The following is an 18,267-nucleotide window of genomic DNA, read 5'->3' on the forward strand; positions in this document are numbered from 1 at the left end:
CGCTGGTCACAGGCGCCCACTCTGACACCTCGCCACGTACCATGACTCGCTGCTGTCTTCCTGACAAGTATTTCCTGATCCATTGTAGTGCCTTCCCTGTTATCCCTGCTTGGTCCTCCAGTTTTTGCACTAATCTTATATGTGGAACTGTGTCAAACGCCTTCTTGCAGTCCAAGAAAATGCAATCCAAGCCCCCCCCCTCTCTCTTGTCTTACTGCTGTCACCATGTCATAGAACTCCAGTAGGTTTGTGACACAGGATTTCCCATCCCTGAAACCATGTTGGCTGCTGTTGATGAGATCATTCCTTTCTAGGTACTACACCACTCTTCTCCTGATAATCTTCTTCATAACTTTGCATACTATAAATGTCAGTGACACTGGTCTGTAGTTTAGTGCTTCATGTCTGTCTCCTTTTTTAAAGATTGGGACTACATTTGCTGTCTTCCATGCCTCAGGCAATCTCCCTGTTTCGATAGATGCATTGAATATTGTTGTTAGGGGTACACATAGCGCCTCTGATCCCTCTCTCAGGACCCATGGAGAAATGTTATCCCTCCCCATTGCCTTTGAGGTATCTAACTCACTCAGAAGCCTGTTCACTTCTTCCTCGGTTGTGTCTACTGTGTCCAGCACTTGGTGGTGTGCCCCACCTCTCCGTGTTTTTGGAGCCCCTTCTGTCTCCTCTGTGAACACTTCTTTGAATCTCTTGTTGTTGAGTTCCTCACATACTTCACGGTCATTTCTTGTGTGTGTGTGTGTGTGTGTGTGTGTGTGTGTGTGTGTGTGTGTGTGTGTGTGTGTGTGTGTGTGTGTGTGTGTGTGTGTGTGTGTGTGTGTGTGTGTGTGTGTCTGTGTGTGTCTGTGTGTGTCTGTGTGTCTGTGTGTGTGTGTGTATGTATGTGTGCGCATGTACATGCTTGAGCGTACACGTGTGCGAGACTGCACATTGGTTCGTTCACAGTTCCAGGAAGTCATTTCCCAGGGGAGGAAGAGTCGTTGACATGACTGAGTGCTGTCAAGATGGTTCTGCCATTTAATTATTTCTTTTCTCTTCACAATAAAGGTGGGCGACACTTGTTGCTTCGGTTACATGTCTGATATCGTTGCATAGCTGTACCTCAGTACCACAATACTGATTACCTTTGTTACGTTAGAGAGAGAGAGAGAGAGAGAGAGAGAGAGAGAGAGAGAGAGAGAGAGAGAGAGAGAGAGAGAGAGAGGGAGAGTGTGTGTGTGTGTGTGTGACAGAGAGAGAAATAGAGAGAGAGAGAGAGAGAGAGAGAGAGAGAGAGAGAGAGAGAGAGAGAGAGAGAGAGAGAGAGAGAGAGAGAGAGAGAGAGAGAGAGAGAACACTCAACATGACTTCGTATCCGTGGGAATTCTCGCAGGATCAAACTTCCCAGACAGTTTCCTGATCTGCCATTAGTCGCCATGAGAATGGTTGTGGCTGCGTGTAATTACTGCTCACTACTTACCTGGACATTCTTGCGAGGCAGTTACCTCACAGTGATACCTGAGGTTCAGTAATAAATGTGCTATCGTATTCAAGTTAGGAGAGTTTAAATGGAGCTAGAAGTGTTTGACTCGTTGCGCGATCAGAGGACGGTATCCCCGTATTCCATAAACCTAGTCCCATGTACCTCAATGTACGCGGTTGGAATAGTACAGAGTGCGGCATAAGCTGATAATGCGTTAAATATTGGTGTTTAAAATTGGAAGAGGCATTCACAAGTCATCATGTGGAAATTGACATCCAAATTTCTTCAGTAAAAATGTTAAATTAGAACTTACACAGCTAAAACCAAATTGAATCCTTTCAGCAGAGACAAATATCCTGATACACACACGCACATGGAGTTTGATGCCGCTCAGAAGCTGAATTATCAAGTTATCAGTATGGAAGGCTGGAAAGTATTCTTGAAAGTATGATTCAAAGTAGGCTGGAAAGTAGGCTGGAAAGTAGGCTGGAAAGTAGACTGGAAAGTAGGCTGGAAAGTAGGCTGGAAAGTAGGTTGGAAAGTTGGCTGGAAAGTAGGTTGGAAAGTAGGCTGGAAAGTAGGCTGGAAAGTAGGCTGGAAAGTAGGCTGGAAAGTAGACTGGAAAGTAGGCAGGAAAGTAGGTTGGAAAGTAGGCTGGAAAGTTGGCTGGAAAGTAGGTTGGAAAGTAAGCTGGAAAGTAGGCTGGAAAGTAGGCTGGAAAGTAGGCTGGAAAGTAGACTGGAAAGTAGACTGGAAAGTAGGCTGGAAAGTAGGTTGGAAAGTTGGCTGGAAAGTAGGTTGGAAAGTAGGCTGGAAAGTAGACTGAAAAGTAGGCTGGAAAGTAGGTTGGAACGTAGGCTGGAAAGTAGGTTGGAAAGTTGGCTGGAAAGTAAGTTGGAAAGTAGGCTGGAAAGTAGGTTGGAAAGTTGGCTGGAAAGTAGGTTGGAAAATAGGCAGGAAAGTAGGCTGGAAAGTAGGTTGGAAAGTAGGCTGGAAAGTAGGCTGGAAAATAGGCTGGAAAGTAGGCTGGAAAGTACGCTGGAAAGTAGGCTGGAAAGTAGGCTGGAAAATAGGCTGGAAAGTAGGCTGGAAAGTAGGTTGGAAAGTAGGTTGGAAAGTAGGCTGGAAAGTAGGCTGGAAAGTAGGCTGGAAAGTAGGCTGGAAAGTAGGCTGGAAAGTAGACTGGAAAGTAGGCTGGAAAGTAGGCTGGAAAGTAGGTTGGAAAGTAGGTTGGAAAGTAGGCTGGAAAGTAGGCTGGAAAGTAGGCTGGAAAGTAAGTTGGAAAGTTGGCTGGAAAGTAGGTTGGAAAGTTGGCTGGAAAGTAGGTTGGAAAGTAGGCTGGAAAGTAGGTTGGAACGTAGGCTGGAAACTAGGTTGGAAAGTTGGCTGGAAAGTAAGTTGGAAAGTAGGCTGGAAAGTAGGTTGGAAAATAGGCAGGAAAGTAGGCTGGAAAGTACGCTGGAAAGTAGGCTGGAAAGTAGGCTGGAAAATAGGCTGGGAAGTAGGCTGGAAAGTACGCTGGAAAGTAGGCTGGAAAGTAGGCTGGAAAATAGGCTGGAAAGTAGGCTGGAAAGTAGGTTGGAAAGTAGGCTGGAAAGTAGGCTGGAAAGTAGGCTGGAAAGTAGGCTGGAAAGTAGACTGGAAAGTAGGCTGGAAAGTAGGCTGGAAAGTAGGTTGGAAAGTAGGCTGGAAAGTAGGCTGGAAAGTAGGTTGGAAAGTAGGTTGGAAAGTAGGCTGGAAAGTAGACTGGAAAGTAGGCTGGAAAGTAAGTTGGAAAGTTGGCTGGAAAGTAGGTTGAAAAGTTGGCTGGAAAATAGGTTGGAAAGTAGGCTGGAAAGTAGGCTGGAAAGTTGGCTGGAAAGTAGGTTGGAAAGTTGGCTGGAAATTAGACTGGAAAGTTGGCTGGAAAGTAGATAGACGCTACTCAGAAATTATTGCATGAAAAGTAGAATTTCTTTTTTTTTTTTTTATTTCTGCCAGAAAAGCAAATTGGGACCTACGTAGACCAAAATAAATCCAAACTTTCTCTAAGTTTGACCAGAATTTAAGAAGTCACTAAGTTGGTATGCAGATTTTATGTAAGTTTAGTGTACATGATCTTAGTGAACATTATCTTAGTGTACATTATCTTAGTGTACATTATCTTAGTGTACATGATCTTAGTGTACATGATCTTGGTGTACACGATCTTAGTGTACATTATGTTAGTGTACATGATTTTATTGTACATGATCTTAGTGTACATGATCTTAGTGTACATGAACTTAGTGTAAATGATCTTAGTGTACATGATCTAGGTGCATGATCTTAGTGTACATGAGCTTAGTGTACATGATCGTAATGTACATGATCTTAGTGTACATGATCTTAGTGTACTTGATCTTGATTCAAGTCAGGGCATCAAAATACTGGCAGACTCACAACTTCTGCGTCTTCACGCTAGACAACCCACGTCAGGTTCCATCCATATGTAGGTCACCATGGTTATATTTTAATTATGGGAAAGCGGTAAACCCGTAGGGGCCCTGTAGGACCTGTGGAAAGGGAGGCATTCGCATTCGATCCTATAGCAAGGCGACGATAAATCCAGTTACTCGGATCCAAAGCTCCTCACCAGGATCAAATAAAAAAATAATGTAAAATACTCGTCACAGACTGGACCGCGGGGGCGTTGACCCCCGAAACCCTCTCCAGGTATACTTCAGGTAACATTTCGAGAATGAAGGTAGCAAAATGGTACCTACGCACTCCGTTAAATATACCAACTTTCTTTTAAGTAGGATTTACTACTGTTGAAATTCTGAAGGTGATCAGAGGAGCGTGACTCTACCTGTCATACGTTAAGAAATTCTGAAGATGATCAGAGGAGCGTGACTCTACCTGGCATACGTTAAGAAATTCTGAAGATGATCAGAGGAGCGTGACTCTACCTGTCATACGTTAAGAAATTCTGAAGATGATCAGAGGAGCGTGACTCTACCTGGCATACGTTAAGAAATTCTGAAGATGATCAGAGGAGCGTGACTCTACCTGGCATACGTTAAGAAATTCTGAAGATGATCAGAGGAGCGTGACTCTACCTGTCATACGTTAAGAAATTCTGAAGATGATCAGAGGAGCGTGACTCTACCTGGCATACGTTAAGAAATTCTGAAGGCGATCAGAGGAGCGTGACTCTACCTGTCATACGTTAAGAAATTCTGAAGGTAATTAGAGGAACGTGACTCTACCTGTCATACGTTAAGAAATTCTGAAGGTGATCAGAGGGGTCGAACACTCCCATAAATATTACCCAATATACATTACACCAGCATTTAAAATTTGAACCCAATCGAGAAAGGCGTTCTTGAGAAATAGGCGAAAATCTTTGAAAAAGTGAACGAAATGTTACTGAGAATCTCCGAAAACAGGAAACTTGCTCATCGTTAAACTTAAAAAAAATGAGAAATTATATTTTTTCAGTTTTCATAACTCAGTTACATACCATTTAATTTTTTTCTACAATACTGTAAGAACTGAAAAATTAGAGACATGTGCAACACTTGGGTTTCTTTATTGAGGAAAAGTTTCGCCACATTGTGGCTTCATCAGTCCATACAAGAACAGTAGGAGTTTGAGGTAATCAGTCCCTCAGCCTTGAGTCGATGTAATCGGCCCATCAATCTTGAAAAGAATACAACATATGCACGAAGAAGTTGCTTATATACTGTAGACAGGTGAGGTGTAGCAGTCGTGGGTAGTATCACAGTGGACATATCCAAGGTGGAAGTCGGTCATGACTATAGTAGGTGAGGCACGTGAAGAATTCCCTGTATCTACCCTGTTCTTCACCATTCTCCTTAGTATTGGACTGATGAAGCCACTGTGTGGATGAACCCAAGTGTTGCACATGTGTCCAATTTATCAACTTGTTGGTTCTCTGAACCATTTATTTATATTACTGTAAGAACTATATTTAATTTTTATTTTTTACAATTCCGGTTTGATAAAATTTGCTTAAAAATGGTAAACTGCCACCCATACAGCACAAAATTAATACAAAAATTATTCCAATAAGGATACACCAGCATGTAGGGTATGAAGCCGATCTCAAGAGGCATTCTCTAGTTATGGAATACAATTATCTTGACAAAAATCGCAGCTTTGTTTTAAACTCACCAATATAAAAGTTAAAGGCGATCAGAGAATGCATTTTTGAGTAAATAATCTGATTTTCAGCAACTCTGATTACACTTCCAAGTCATCATCCTTCTTACAGATTATATCGTCAGTAATATTTTGAAGCCAGTCACAACCAACATTCTTTAGTTATTGAATAAAAATAAATATCACTCTATATTCAACAAAATTGGCAACTCGGGTCTTATGTCTGTGTAGTATTGTGTACAGGAGCCCACACGAGTAGTGAAAATTTGAAGCCGATCAGATGAGTCATTTTTCAGTTATGGCACAGAGACCAACGATTCCAAGTTTATTTTACTGTACAGTTTTACTAGGTAAAGAAATGTATAGCAGGATGCAAACGTAACTCACAGGGCTGTCCGGGCCCTGAGATGTCTCAGCCGGTATATACTTAAACCATTTTGAAAAGGTAAACTGCGTCCAACTGGTCAACACATCTGCTATTCTGCTTCCAGTTGATCAATACACCTGCTACTCTGCTTCCAACTGATCAATACACCTGCTACTCTGCTTCCAACTGATCAATACACCTGCTACTCTGCTTCCAACTGATCAATACATCTGCTACTCTGCTTCCAACTGATCAATACATCTGCTACTCTGCTTCCAACTGATCAATACATCTGCTACTCTGCTTCCAACTGATCAATACATCTGCTACTCTGCTTCCAACTGATCAATACATCTGCTACTCTGCTTCCAACTGGTTAACACATCTGCTACTCTGCTTCCAACTGATCAATACATCTGCTACTCTGCTTCCAACTGGTTAACACATCTGCTACTCTGCTTCCAACTAATCAATACATCTGCTACTCTGCTTCCAACTGATCAATACACCTGCTACTCTGCTTCCAACTGATCAATACACCTGCTACTCTGCTTCCAACTGATCAATACATCTGCTACTCTGCTTCCAACTGATCAATGCATCTGCTACTCTGCTTCCAACTGGTCAACACATCTGCTATTCTGCTTCCAGTTGATCAATACACCTGCTACTCTGCTTCCAACTGATCAATACATTTGCTATTCTGCTTCTAACTGATAAATATCGTTACTTGGCCAATAACCTTACTATACAATTTTAATTGACCAATAACCTTACTACACTGCTTCTCTTTAACCAATAATCTAAGTGCATTACTTCCACCTGAGCAATAACCTTACTATACTACTCCTAATTGACCAATAATCTTTCTATAATTCTTCCGGCTCAGCAATAAGCCTACTATACTACCTGGCATAAGCCGTCGGACTTACTACATAGCCTCGAATATCCTTTCATACAAAAGTAGTGCTTTTGTTGGACCCAAAAGGTCCTGGTATTTTGTTACACGTTAATCTGTGGTGGCACTCATGGTGTGTCAAAGATGATCAGTGCAGTGAATGTGAGGTAAGTGAATCACCATCACTGAAGGTGACACCAGTTACAGCACAGTGACAGTGAAGGTAACGGCAGTTACAAAGCAGCGACAGTGAAGGTGACAGCCAATATACCACGGGTTGGGATAGAACCCTCGGTCAGAGAGTCATAAAACTCCAGACAGACGTACTAGCCACTGGGCCAGCTGGCTACAATAAAATTTATCCAACTAGGTATATTTATACACCATAGGAAGGTTAGCATACGCCCCACTGTGACCACAAATGCAAGTTTTTACAGACAAATCTCCCGCCAGCATGGTCGTGACGTACTCTAGCTCAAGTCCTCTCAAAGACGTCAACATGACTAACGAAATCGTAATGACACGATTGCAAACAAACCATACCATGGGCGGCTTTGAGGGGACTTCAGCTAGAGTTCGTCACGGCCAAGCTGGCGGGAGATTCGTCTGTAAAAGCTTGCATTTGTGGTCACAGTGGGGCGTATGCTAACCTTCCTATGGTGTATAAATATAACTAGTTGGATGAATCTTATCGTAGCCAGCTGGCCCAGTGGCTAACGCATCGGTCTGGAGTTTTGATTCTCTGACCGCGGGTTCTGTCCCCTCCCGTGTAATGGTTTATTTGCAATCGTGTCATTACAATTTCGTGAGTTAAGGTGACAGCAGTTACAACACAGTGACAGTAAAAAAAAGACAATGAAGGTTTGGTTATAATCAGTGTCTGTCTCAATTACAGACCGGGATGCTGGGCGTTGATCCCCAAAACCTCTCTCCTGGCATACTCTCCTCCTTCTCCTCTCACTTCCCACTCATTGCTTCCCTCGCCTCTCACTTCCCACTCATTGTTTCCCTCTCACCTCAACCTTGGTTCTTACTCACAAAGAAAAACTGACTTATTATTTCCCTGTTCACTGCTCCTTCCTTCTGACATGTGTTGGGCACAAATACATCACCTCTTAATGCATCTCGTTATAGAGGAATTGCGATGCGTCGACAGACTAATTAGACACTAAATGCAATAATTTAGGATACCCTTAATGGAAATGTTTCAGTCCTGAGACCGAAATACCAAGCGTTAAATTCAAGCCTTACCCTAATAGAGGACGGCAGTGGAACTCGGGTAGACGATCGGTCTGTAATTTTGTTCTCTCCAAGCGAGCAACGTCTTAAAATCATAACGTTTCCACAAAACATGTCCTAAATTGACTGCATTTTGTGTCCTTTCCCACTACCTGTCAGTATCACATATCTAAATATATAAATCTAGACTCCTCTGCAGTCATTGTCTTATACTGAAACTTATGCAGTGATCTTGGAAATACCATCTTGAACACGCGACTTAGGTTATTAGTCCTTATTTATAGTAATAATAATGTCCTAGCTGACATCAATGACATACTACTATATAGAAAGCCGCTTGTTATGCTGAGCATTTCGGGCAAATTAGGTCAATTTTGTATAAGGATGAGACCCATACAACTTCGTTAATAACAGTTAAATATACTTTAATATGTGTTATATTTAATTAACATAGAGCAACAAATATTCAGGTTTTGATCATGTTAAAATGAGGCAGAAATTAGCGAAGAGTAATGCGTGAGGAAGTGAACGTACTGTTTGTAGGACGGTGGTCATAAAAGGCTTTGTTCACATAGTTGAGTGCAACATATGAGTAACACTAACAATGATGCTGGATCCGCTGGATGATGCTCATCCAGCAGGGAAGAACACGCAACAGCAGGATAAATGAAGGGACTGTTATACAGGATAATGCAGATCCAATAGACAGGAAACGTAGCAGCAGGATAAATGAACTGAAAGTAACTATGGATAATGTGCCTCCAGCATGGAGAGAACAACATGGTGAATGAGCTGAACCTAACCCCGGATGATGCATCTCCAGCAAAGAAGGATAAACGAACTGATCGTTATTGTTAAATGCGTATCCTGCAAGGGGAAAAAAGCAGCAGCAGCAAAATGAATTGAATTTAACCTTGGATAATATTATCCAACAAGGTGAAGACAGAGCAACAGAGTGAATGAGCTGAGAAAACCCTGGATAATGGGTATCCAGTGAAGAATAACAAGGCACAATACTGAGACTGGAGCAATACACAAATAACCGCACATAGGAGAGAGGAACTTATGACGACGTTTCGGTCCGACTTAAACTATTTACGAAGTGTTTTTAAGCAGGAAGTTTCTCCTATCGATAATTGGGCTTTATTGAACGGTTTGTGAACCAAGGCTCGGTGTAGTGAGTCTCCAGCTTGCCATGGCGTCAGAATCATCGTAACACTTGTATTGGAATCGTTCTCGTGACAGTATGTGCTGTTCCATCCTCTCACGGTTGTGTGTCCTCTGGGACCAGTTTCTCAAGAGCGCAAAATTTTTCCAATGCCATTCAGAGCCGAGCAGTTGCTTTGGCAACTTCTAGAGCGTCTAGAGGGACCCGGTACCTCCAGGTTCTGCAACTCTTGAGGAATATCTCAGATATATGAGCCAGAACACATGGAGGAAGCATCAAAATACACGCTGAAAAAGTCATAGTTGTATGCAGGTGGTTCAGACAACGAGGGTATCAGGACGAGAGAGCGGAGTGAATATGATGGCATACAATACCATCAAGTTGATAAATGCCTATTCCACTACTGAGCACCGCCTCTTCTGTCGTTAAGATTTTCTCCGCCTCATCTTGACAGTATATAAGTCTCCATTTCGTTGCTTCAGCTTCACATTGTTCAAGACTATAGAGCAGAACTCTTCTCCAGGCTGAGGGACTGACCACCTCAAAACAACGTCTTCCAGGATGATGGACTGATTGCATCGTCTTCACAGTTCTACTTCATCTCCTGCATCTGTATTCGAATAAAGAAGCCCATTGTATAGGTCAAAATAAAGATACCCAACTGTTGCACATGTGTATTACTTTTAAACTAGTGGGAGGTGTGTTTACACTTGGTAGACACTTCTTAAAGACTAACATTACTTGAAGGGCTCCGCGTGCGTTACGGTGCCCTACAGCACTCGAGTGGGTTTGGGTGAAAACCAGTATGACCTTTGTTATCATCATTTCAATTATCCTCAATTAGCGAGGCTAATGGGTTATTCCTCATGGGGTTTTCACTGTGAATATGGAAATACACTCGGTGAAGGCCTTAGCCTGCATACATTCCCTCTACCGACTAAGGTCTGTGAGCATCGGGAGGGAGCTGAACGAATATTGCGATGCCAGGGGCTGCTCATGCATCTGGGGCAGCGAACTGAGTTTTGAAACCATTCTTCCCTTTAGTCAGGGGCGCCCTGGCTTCCAAGGCTGGATGAATTGCTGACGGGGATAGGGGATGGTCATTTTAGTATCCTTTCCAGAATCTTTGCACTGCGGGGCGTGTCTGGGGGCGCGTCCGGGAGCGAATGATGGTCTTGTAGCCCAGGTCGGGGCCATCACACAGAAACTTAAATATTTATGATTGTTTATTGTCCAGTGTTTTAGTTATGGTGATAGCCATAAATGTAGCCGGTGGGTTTGGCGCTTAACATAAATTATTTACTTAATAAAGACAAGCCACTAATATTTCAACCTTCCTCTTATGTTTATACATTTTTCACTGAGATTTTCCTTAAGATAGATTTTGTTTATGTTACCAGAGCATCAAGCTATGCTGGTGGTCTTGGTCGCTCCTATACCCACTAATATACCTGTTGTTTGCACTTCTTAATGCAGGTTGCTGGAGCCTAATCAGGGTAGAGGTAATCGGGCGCAGCCAAGAAGCCCAGCAGTTAGTCAGATATGGAAGCTGGTGACTGTCTCCCACACCGTGTTACCTACGCAAAGAGTCTTCATTGGTAAAGGGATACAAAAAAAAGTGAAAACACGCAGCAGACGGGTAAATAAACTGAAGATAATCTTGGATAATGTGTATCCAGCAGGGAAGAATACCCAGCAGCCGAGTAAATAAAGTGAAGGTAATCCTGTATAATTCTTATCCAGCAAACAGAGAATACGCAGCAATCAGATAAGTAAACTGAAGATAATCCTGGATAATGCGTATCCAGCAGGGAAGAATACGCATTCAAACCTTTACAAAGCAAACATAATACGCTGAGGTGGGCGCCAGAAAGGAGGAGTCTTATAAAAAGGTAACAATCGTGATCTGCCGTATTTAAACCTTCTTTCTAAAGGAATTCCTGGAGGTATGAAAGAGGCGGTGCTGGCGTGGGGCCACTCCAGCCAGATCCCTGAAAGAACCGCCTCATTAGCACAGAACATTCTCTGTGTCAAGTATCCTCAAGCAACCCGTCCACTCCTGGTCAGCCGGGAGGCACGCAGTTCTCCTAGCTGCTGAGGTCTCCTAGCTGGTGAAGAGGTCTCCTAGCTGGTGAGGTTTTCTAGCTGGTGAAGTCTTCTAGTCGGTAAGATCTCCTAGCTGGTGGGAAGGGTTCCTTGCTGCTGGCTAGGACTCCTAGCTGGTGAGGTCTCCCAGCTGATGAGGTCTTCTAGTTGAAGTCTCACAGCTGTTGAGGAGGTCTCCTAGTTCGAGAAGTCACCTAGCTAGTGATGTCTCCTAGCTGGTAAGGAGGTCTCCTAAATCGTGAGGAGGTCTCTTATCTGGTGAGGTCTCCGAGCTGGTGAGGTATCCTGGCTGGTGAGGTGTCCTAGTTGGTGAGGTCTCCTAGCTGGTGAGGAGGTCTCTTAGCTGGTGAGATCTCCTAGCTGGTGAAGTGTCCTAGCTAGTGATGAGGGCTCCTAGCTCGTGAGGCCTCCTAGCTGGAGAGGAGTTCTCCTACCTGGTGAGGAGGTCTCCAAGCTGGTGAGGAAGTCTCCAGCTGGTGAGGTCTATCTGAAGAATAGGACTCCTAGCTGGGGAATAGGACTCCTAGCTGGAGAGGAAGACTCATAATGGGCAGTAAGACTAATAGCTGGGGAGGAGGACTCCTAGCTGGAGAGAAGGACTCCTAGCTGAGGAGGAAGACTGCTAAATGGGAAGGAGGAGGACTAGCTGGGGAGGAGGGCTCCTAGCTGGTGAGAAGGGTTGCTAGCTGGTGAGGTCCCCTTGCTGGTGATGAGAGCTATTAGAGAAAAGATCTCCTAACTGATGGTGCTAGTAAGGAGTGATGGTAGTAGTAGGTAGTGATGGTGGTAGTAAGGAGTGATGGTGGTAGTAAGTAGTGATGGTGGTAGTAAGTAGTGATGGTGGTAGTAAGTAGTGATGGTGGAGTAAGTAGTGATAGTGGTAGTAAGTAGTGATGGTGGTAGTAAGTAGTGATGGTGGTAGTAAGGAGTGATGGTGGTAGTAAGTAGTGATAGTGGTAGTAAGTAGTGATGGTGGTAGTAGTAGTGATGGTGATAATAGGTAGTGATGGTGGTAGTAAGTAGTGTTAGTGGTAGTAAGTAGTGATGGAGGTAGTTAACGATGGTGGTAGTAAGTAGTGATGGTGGTAGTAAGTAGTGGTGATGGTAGTAAGTAGCGATGGTGGTAGTAAGTAGTGATGGTGGTAGTAAGGAGTGATGATGGTAGTACGTAGTGATGGCGGTAGTAAGTAGTGATGGTGGTAGTACGTAGTGATGATGGTAGTAAGGAGTGATGGTGGTAGCAAGTAGTGATGGTGGTACTAAGTAGTGATGGTGGTAGTTAGCGATGGTGGTAGTAAGGAGCAAATATAATCACTGTTTAAAATTCGTTAAACAGTCATGCACTTGACTGTTATTGACAGAACTGTCAATGATCTCTCTCTCTCTCTCTCTCTCTCTCTCTCTCTCTCTCTCTCTCTCTCTCTCTCTCTCTCTCTCTCTCTCTCTCTCTCTCTCTCTCTCTCTTTCTCTCTCTCCCTCTCTCCCTCTCTCTCTCGTTTTTCACCAAGTAAAATACTGACTGGTCAAAGTAAATTATAGAGGAATGCATTAGTAATTGTCACGTCTCGCGCTCTTAAAAAATTTGTCAGAATTAACGTGGTTTTTCGTCCCCTTATCTTTTTGTAGTAGCAATGACAGTGGTGTTGTTGTTGTTGCATCAACCTCAATATCATCAATGACAGTGGCGTTGTTGTTGTTGCATCAACTTTAATATCATCAATGCAAGTGGTGTTTTTGTTGTTGCATCAACTTTAATATCATCAATGCAAGTGGTGTTGTTGTTGCATCAACCTTAATATCATCAATGACAGTGGTGGTGTTGTAGTTGCATCAACCTCAATATCATCAATGACAGTGGCGTTGTTGTTGTTGCATCAACTTTAATATCATCAATGCAAGTGGTGTTGTTGTTGCATCAACCTTAATATCATCAATGACAGTGGTGGTGTTGTTGCATGAGCCTCAATATCATCAATGACAGTGATGCTGTAGTTGCATCAACCTCAATAAAGTGACAATATCATCAATGACAGTGGTGCTGCAGTTGCATCAACCTCAATAAAGTGACAATATCATCAACAACAGTGATGCCGTAGTTGCATCAACCTCAATAAAGTGACAATATCATCAATGACAGTGGTGCTGCAGTTGCATCAACCTCAATAAAGTGACAGTATCATCAACAACAGTGATGCCGTAGTTGCATCAACCTCAATAAAGTGACAATATCATCAATGACAGTGGTGCTGCAGTTGCATCAACCTCAATAAAGTGACAGTATCATCAACAACAGTGATGCCGTAGTTGCATCAACCTCAATAAAGTGACAATATCATCAATGACAGTGGTGCTGCAGTTGCATCAACCTCAATAAAGTGACAATATCATCAACAACAGTGATGCCGTAGTTGCATCAGCCTCAATAAAGAAGCAATATCATCAATGACAATGAAGTAGTATCAATAACGACAGAGTTACAGTAACATCAATGACTAAAATGCTGCAGTAGCATCAACGACTAAAGTGTTGTAGCAGCATCATTGTCTAAAATGTTGCAGTAGCATCAACGGCTAAAATGTTGTAGTAGCATCAACGACTAAAGTGTTGTAGCAGCATCAACGGCTAAAATGTTGCAGTAGCATCAAGGACGATGTTATGGTAGAAATGACGGCAATGATATGGTAGCATCAACAAGTATGGTGTTGCAGAAGCATCAACGACAATTATGATTTAGTAGCATCAACAAATATGGTGCTGCAGAAGCATCAAAGACAATCATGATTTAGTAGCATCTACGACAGCGGTATTGTAGTAGCATCAACGACAAAAGTATTGCAGTAGCATCAATGACAACAGTATTGTAGTAGAATCAATGACAACAGTATTGTAGCATCAACGACAACAGTATTTTAGTAGCATCAGTGACAACAGTATTTTAGTAACATCATCGACAACAGTATTGTAGTAGCATCAACGACAACAGTATTGTTGCATCAACGATAACAGTATTGTAGTAGCATCAACGACAACAGTATTGTACTAGCATCAACGACAACAGTATTGCTGCATCAATGACAACAGAGTTGTAGTAGCATCAACGAAAACAGTATTGTAGTAACATCAATGGCAACAGTATTGTAGTAGCATCAACGGCAATAGTATTATAGTAACATCAACGGCAACAGTACTGTAGTAGCATCAACGACAACAGTATTGTAGTAGCATAAACGACAATAGTATTGTACTAGCATCAACGACAACAGGATTGCTGCATCAACAACAACAGTATTGTAATAGCATCAATGACAACAGTACTGTAGTAGCATCAACGAGAACAGTATTGTAGTAACATCAACGGCAACAGTATTGTAGGAGCATCAACGGCAACAGTATTGTAGGAGCATCAACGGCAACAGTATTGTAGTAACATCAACGGCAACTACTGTAGTAGCATCAACGAGAACAGTATTGTAGTTACAGAAACGACAACAGTATTGTAGTAGCATCAAAGACAAAAATTACAGTAGCAACAACGACAACAGTATTATAATATCATCAATGACAACAGTATTGCCGTTGATGCTTCTACAGAAGCATCAACGGCAACAGTATTTTAATAGCATCAACGACAACAGTACTGTAGTAACATCAACGACAACAATATTGTAGTAGCATCAACGACAACAGTATTGTAGTAGCATCAGCGACAACTGTATTGTATTACCATCAACGACAACAGTATTATAGTAGCATCAACGACAACAGTATTGTAATAACATCAACGACAACAGTACTGTAGTAGCATCAACGACAACAGTATTGTAGCAACATCAACGACAAGAGTATTGTAGTAGCTTCAACGACAACAGTATTATAGTATTATAAACGACAACAGTATCGTAGTAGCATTAACGACAACAGTATCGTAGTAGCATTAACGACAACAGTAATGTAGTAATATCAACGGCAATAGTATTGTAGTAACATCAACGAAACAGTATGTAGTAGCATAAACGACAACAATATTGTAGAAGCATCAATGCCAACAGTATTGTAGTGGCCTCAACGACAACAGTATTGTAGTAACATCAACGACAACAGCACTATAGTAGCATCAACGATAAGAGTATTGTAGTAACATCAACGACAACAGTATTGTAGTAGCATCAACGACAACAGTATTGTAGTATTATCAACGACAACAGTATCGTAGTAGCATCAACGACAACAGTATTGTAGTGATATCAACGGCAACAGTATTGTAGAAGCATCAATGATAACAGTATTGTAATGACATCAATGACAACGGTATTGTAGTAACATCAACGACAACAGTGTTGTAGCAGCCTCAACGACAACAGTATTTTAGTAGCATCAGCGACAACAGTATTGTAGCATCAACGACAACAGTATTGTAGAAATATCAAAGACAACAGTACTATAGTAGCATCAACGACAACAGTATTCTGGTAACATCAACGACAACAATATTGTAGTAGCATCAGCGACAACAGTATTGTAGCATCAACGACAACAGTATTGTAATAGCATCAACGACAACAATGTTGCAGTTGTATCTTCAACAACATTGTTGCAGTAGCATCTATGGCAAAGGTGTTGTAGAACCATCATCGAAAATGTTGTTGCAATAGCATTAACTCCAGTGGTGTTCCAGTTCCATCAACTCCAGTGGTGTTCCAGTTCCATCAACTCCAGTGGTGCTCCAGTTCCATCAACTCCAGTGGTGTTCCAGTTCCATTAACTCTAGTTGTGTTCCAGTTGCATCAAATCCAGTAGTTTCGTATTACCATCAACTCCAGTAGTATCGTAGTGCCATCAGCTCCAGTGGTATCGTAGTACCATCTGTCCCAGTGGTATCGTAGTACCTTAAACTCCAATGGTATCGTAGTATCATCTGTCCCAGTGGTATCGTAGTATCATCAACTCCAGTGATATCGTAGTACCATCAACTCCAGTGGTACCATAGCACCATCAACGACAATTGTCTTGTAGTAGCATCATTGACAATGGAGTTGCAATAACATCAACGACAATGGTGTTTTAGAAGCATCAATGACGTCTAAGTTGCATTATCATCAACAACAGTGATGTATTAATTTAGGAAAATAGTGGAGAGGTTTAAAGTCAGTAACAATTATAGGTGAACTTGTCATAATATTGTAGGAACCAGTACAATGATGTAGAGACTATTAACAATGATGTAGGACCAGGTAACTGTTGCACAGGAACTGGTAACAGTGATGTTGGAAGTTGTAACTATGCTGTAGTAACAGTAGTGTAGGAACTAGTAACGGTAATGTAGGAACTAGTAGCAGTAATGTGGGAACTAGTAAAAGTAATGTAGGAACTAGAAACAGTAATGTAGGAACTAGTAACAGTAGTGTAGGAACTAGTAACGGTAATGTAGGAACTAGTAGCAGTAATGTAGGAACTAGTAACAGTAATGTAGTGAGAAGGTTCACAATCCGCAGAACGAGAAGAGAAAAGTTTTGTAAATGTCGAAGTAAATATTCTTAGAATATCTGAGTTTAGAGCAAAAACAAGCGAGTCAGTGAACAAGAAAATTAGAATATATCAAGACAATAATATTTAATGGCCATTCACTGCCAGCAGAGAAAATTCAATAATAACGGTTTCCCCTTTTGTTCATTATTCAGAGATGAGTCAGCAGTAGCCTCGTTGCTATAACATTATTCGTAACATATTCACCGGGGATTTTTAAAAATAGAGTCTAGTACAAAACGGAACTTGGTGTAAAAAATAACACTCAAATAGGAAGCTCGTGAAATGTTTCTGAAAACCCTTGAAATATCATGCATTTATTTTTAATGTGAACGAAAATCATACAATACGTTGGAAGGTATTGTAATACTAAGAGCAAGAAATATAATAAAGAAAGCTTTAAGAAAAGCAGGTAGCAAGAGAGAACAGTCGTCAAATACGATAGCTGCTACCATTGTTCGCACACTCCAGCTGATGCCACCACCAGCCCACTAAACTATTTACAAAATTAAAATTGAAAACAATTTGCTATTCGACTGGAAAAAGAGAACTGATGTTTGTGTGATGTACACTAACTAATTTTGGCTTGATATTATGATGGAAATTTAGGAAGTGGTGATGAAATGAGGAGCTGTGTACTCACCTATTTGCACTCACCTATTTGTGGTTGCAGGGGTCGAGTCATAGCTCCTGGCCCCGCCTCTTCGCTGATTGCTACTAGGTCCTCTCTCTCCCTGCCCCATGAGCTTTATCATACCTCGCCTTAAAACTATGTATGGTTCCAGCCTCCACTACGTCACTTTCTAGGCTATTCCACGGTCTGACTACTCTATGATTGAAGAAATACTTCCTAACATCCCTTTGATTCATCTGAGTCTTCAACTTCCAATTGTGACCTCTTGTGTCTGTGTCCCCTCTCTGGAACATCCCGTCTTTGTCCACCTTGTCGATTCCGCGCAGTATTTTATATGTCGTTATCATGTCTCCCCTGACCCTCCTGGCCTCCAGTGTCGACAGGCCGATTTCCCTCAACCTTTCTTCGTAGGACAATCCCCGTAGCTCTGGGACTAGCCTTGTTGCAAACCTTTGCACTTTCTCTAATTTCTTGACGTGCTTGACTAGGTGTGGATTCCAAACTGGTGCTGCATACTCCAGTATGGGCCTGACGTAAATGGTATACAGAGTCTTGAACGAATCCTTACTGAGGTATCGGAACGCTATCCGTAGGTTTGCCAGGCGTCCGTATGCTGCAGCAGTTATCTGATTGATGTGCGCCTCAGGAGATATGCTCGGTGTTATACTCACCCCCAGATCTTTTTCCATGAGTGAGGTTTGCAGTC

Source organism: Cherax quadricarinatus, chromosome 39 (assembly GCF_038502225.1).
Source record: "Cherax quadricarinatus isolate ZL_2023a chromosome 39, ASM3850222v1, whole genome shotgun sequence".
NCBI classification, from domain to species: Eukaryota; Metazoa; Arthropoda; class Malacostraca; order Decapoda; family Parastacidae; genus Cherax; species Cherax quadricarinatus.